The sequence below is a fragment of the Haliaeetus albicilla genome, chromosome 3 (assembly GCF_947461875.1).
Source record: "Haliaeetus albicilla chromosome 3, bHalAlb1.1, whole genome shotgun sequence".
NCBI lineage: Eukaryota > Metazoa > Chordata > Aves > Accipitriformes > Accipitridae > Haliaeetus > Haliaeetus albicilla.
This window is the reverse complement of record NC_091485.1, coordinates 12,638,859-12,643,229: the sequence shown is the minus strand read 5'-3', so window position 1 is coordinate 12,643,229 and position 4,371 is coordinate 12,638,859. Positions and strand designations below refer to the sequence as shown.

At 40.4% G+C, this 4,371-nt stretch overlaps 1 long non-coding RNA gene across 1 annotated transcript; it reads right to left on the bottom strand.

Annotated features, from left to right (window-relative positions):
• Positions 1–248: 248 nt before the first annotated feature.
• On the bottom strand, positions 249–3,642 carry LOC138684687 (uncharacterized). Its single transcript, XR_011323930.1, has 3 exons — positions 2,928–3,642; positions 2,193–2,297; positions 249–694 (listed from the first exon to the last, which is right to left on the bottom strand). It is a non-coding gene; the product is annotated as an uncharacterized lncRNA (long non-coding RNA).
• Between the last annotated feature and the right edge of the window lie 729 nt (positions 3,643–4,371).

Genomic DNA, 4,371 nt, shown 5'->3' with positions numbered 1-4,371 from the left:
CAGTGCTTTCTGTGAGAATAACGTTAACTTTGTGTTAAGATTTCACTTCATGTGAGCTTCATTATTTCCACTCAGGGGAGATGTAGTAGGGTGGTGAAGCCTTGTTAGACCTGTAGTACCTATGCTTGGGCTTGGGAAATGACAGTGCCGTTCTTATGGCCATGCAGCTACACAAAACCTGCTTATTTCCTTTTCATCAACGAACAGCACAGAGCTTAAGGAAGTCAGCAGTTGAATTTTGCTTGGAATTATATGTGAAGGAGGATCCTCCTTCTTGTCATTTTATTTATCATTAACAGCCATTATAATTTCTTCCCAGTGGCAATTACACTGATATCATCACATCTAAATCAGAAATGACACTGTAGTGGTTATATTATGTTGACTGGGCATCACCTAATTTTTAAGTGGCATTCTTGCCCCATCATTGTGATTATATCCCTTTCTAATAAGTAATATAAGAAAAGATCTACATAATGGGAAAACACACATATTAATATATTCCATGACAAACATGTTAACTTTACATATTAATCTTGGTAAATAGAAGTCATGTTTACATTTTTCCTCTTCACTACACTGTTCTCTTGACAGCTTGCTTTCCCTCTGGTTTTATTCTTTCCAGTCCTGGTGTACATTCCACTGCCTCTGGTCACCCTGTTAGTTGCAGAAGGAGAAGGCAGGTCACATCCGTCTGGTTAAAAAGAGGAAAAAAAAAAAAGGAAAAAACCCAATGTTACTGGATAACATAATATTGCTGCTCTCCTCATTGCATTCAGGTCTGCGTGAAGGGACTTGGATATGTGCAATAAACATATGTGTGTGATAATGAGATTGTTGGTGGAAAGTCATCTTGAAAAGACAAGGAGCAATTAAGCTTGCTTACTTATACAAGTTAGAATGACAAGATGCCACTGCTGGCCCCACTCATCCATATAATAGGGTTCTCCTTCCCTGCTTAGCTGGATTGGGAGAAGCATTTCTTGTCAAACCTCTGCCATGACTCCACCATAAAGCAATCTGCCTTCTTTCCTTTTATACACAGTTCATTCTCACACTCATGTCACTGTCCTGATTTCAACGGAGTGCCTGCTAGCAAGCACCTGAATTAGAATACTTTAAGAATTCAATGCAAAGACTTCATTTAACTGAGTATTTATTTGTATTGGTGTACGCTCTTGTCCAATTTTAATTGAATACTTAAAGATGTCAGTGGGGAGATGTGCAGGGTGCTCACAGACCTTTAATAATGCGATGTGTGGAGTCAACAAATAATGCACCTTCCTTTTGCTATCTTCAAGATTTAGATAGGATATCTTGGATGCTATTGACAAGGAGAGAAGTGTGGAACAATAGGAACATATGATAGTTAGTTTTAGATAACAATAGCTATCCTTATGCATCTTGAATTGAATGATGAAGCCATCAATTAGAGAAATAGCCCTCTGAGTATATATCATTGACAAGATGAATACCAGTACATTGTATTTCTGGATGGAGATCTCTGCGATCTGTAATTCAGAAAGGCAGTGAATAGTATATACAGTCAAACTAATCCTATGATATTGAAAATCAGAAGTCTTTTGTCCTCCCCATGTTTCTTTGTTTTTTAGCTACTAGGCTCTTTCACATAATGAAAGTATTTGTGCTTTATATTAATTACTTAAACAATGCTTTCTCATTTAGTATCAAGATGACATTCTTCTCCACATTCAGCATATTTAGTGGACACTTTCAGGGCTTAAAAGAGCATGAGGAGCAGTTCTTTCTAGTTGTTTTCTAGTCTCCCAATTAATTCTTACATACAGACATGGGGATCTATTCACAGCCTATGAACTCTGTTAAAGTCCCTCTCCGTACCAAAGAGCAGACCTGGCATCCACTCCTTACATGGCATAGCTTCTATCTTCAACCTAAATTCTGCCATGTTCTCTTCAGAATGTCTGACAGTTTCTATCCCCTCTGCCTCTTCCAGCTTTGGTGTTTTGTTTTGGCTTTTGCTGTTGGTTAGGGGCGGGGGTGTGTGTTTTGGTTTGTTTGGGGATTTTTCTGCTTTAATAGTCATTAGCGTTATGTTGATAGCAGACAAGCAACAGAAAGAAAAGCTAAAGAGATGGGAGTTGCACTATAATAAAAAAGGAATTCTCAGCACTTGCAGTTTCCAGTTAATTAGTTTCAGTTCTTTTACTTACATTTGAAAGTGAGTGAATATTCCATGGTCAGGGCCAAAATTTATTCTTGGATCTGTACATGAGTAACAAAACATACTGCGGCAGAGTTACACAGTGGGAATGGCTCTGTAGGAGAATAAGGAAAGAATACGAGGAAAGACTGTAATTGATGCAGTGCTAGACTAACTATAAAATACGATTTAAGGAATGGGAATAAGCATTCATGACCATTGTCTGTATTATTTTTGGTCAAGTTTTTTTTAATATGGACTCTTTTGTGTGAAATCAGCATTATGATCTTTTCACGAGAATCTAAATGTCTAGGTCCTCTTCATGTTTGTTTGCTTGTATGCAGAAGGTCATCATATTAAAAAAATGGATCCTACCAGGAATGCCAGTTGCAGTGAAGAAGAATTTCTAGAGCCTTAGGGGAAAAAAACGGTCACTGCCTTTCCCAGAAATATTTGAAAGGGCTAATGAAGTTTGGTGGATCTCAGTGGTATTGACAATGTATGGCCTGATGAGGGGAAGAAAAAAACCCAGGTCTTTTAAGAAAGCAGCAGGTAAAAGAAATTTCTGTAGCCTTCCCCCTTCTAAATCTAATCAAATGAAACCATCTACAGGCCAATAAGCTTCTTGAGGGCACTCTGCCCTGGAAATAGTGGGTTTTTATCACCCAAAACATAAATAATGCAATAAAAGAAAATGTCTGAGGTCTCCTTAATGAGCTATCGTTAAGGCACCCTTCACTCTTACTTCCTTTCATAGCCTGATGCAAAGAGCAGCATCCAGTGGTTGAGAGTCTATTTTGAGTGCTGCTAGGAAAGTACAAATGAGAAAACAGACTTAATTACACTGCTTACTGCATCTAAAGGTCCATGTGGTTTGACCGGCTGTGTTAGGACACCCTGCAATTTGGAGGAATTCTCTGCGCACTGGCACCATAAATGTACTGCTATCCAAAGGATGGTTAATAATCTAAAGTTGGCTGTTACCATTGCTGGAGCTGGTGTCTATAATTTCAGCAAGTGACCTGAATGACTCTGCAGTGAAAGACTGAAATGTCACTCTCCTCCTTTACTTTGTTTGCCTTGAGCAAAGACTGCTCCAGATTGTGTACATCCACCAAGGTCCAAATGATGAAAGGGCAGCGCGTAAGCGTAGATTCACGGCTCTGCTAAATCTCCCTGTGCTGGCAGAATAGTAGGGAGCATGGGGAGGAGGGCATGGGAGAAAAATAAGACAGTCTCCTCCAGAGCAGCTTCCACTGTGGCTATCTTTTCCCATCTCTGAGCATGTAAAGGCGAGGCTGGCTATAGGGACCTGGCTCTCCCATGCTCTCTAGCTGCCAGCCACCAGTAAATCAGACCTGATGCCTGTGGCTAAAGGCAAAGCAAATGGTTTCCATTATCCAGGTATTTATTTTGCACCTGCTGCTGTGACATCTGTGTAATAACAGTTACGTACGACAAAAGGTAGGCTGACCTGACTTTATTTCATCTCTTCTTTTCATTATGCTGAGTGAGCGAGCAAGCAGAGGACTCGTATTCTTCTCGGGAGGTGTTACAGACCATCCAGCTGAGACATCTGTGGAGTGGCAAGTGCAAAGAGCTTTACCTTTGCTGTCAGGAATCTTAAACCCTTGTTTCCGTTGTGTCTCATTGGTACAGCTCAGATGCAGTAAAGGAGTAAAATACTATCAGTAAATTTCAGAAAGTTCAGTATTTGCATTTCATTTGGAAACCTGTGACATTTTGGCATATTTTCACTGGAAGGCCAGGGCAATGCTGATTGAAGATCAGTGTCGGCATTAAAATATACAAGGTATGGAGAGCTGGCGTGCTTCAGAGCAAAGCCAGCTTGCCAGGCACAGAACCAGGGCAGCCCTGGGGTAGAGGATAAGACTGAGTGTTAGGGTTGGTGTTTTTTTTTTTTTTTTAAATACAGAGTTGAACAAAAAGACTAATTCGCTCACAGTGCTCTGAGACTATATCTTCTTGGAGTGAGACAGGTTCTTAGTGCAAGTATGCTTGTTTTCTTTAAAATTATTCAGACCTTCATGCATGTTGCCAGATGTACAAGTGTCAGAACTGAGGGCTGTTCAACCTTTCCACTTACTGTGTGATAGATAGGCATCGTGGTTTAACCCCAGCCAGCAGCTAAACCCCACACAGCCGCTCGCTCCTTCCTCCCTGGTGGG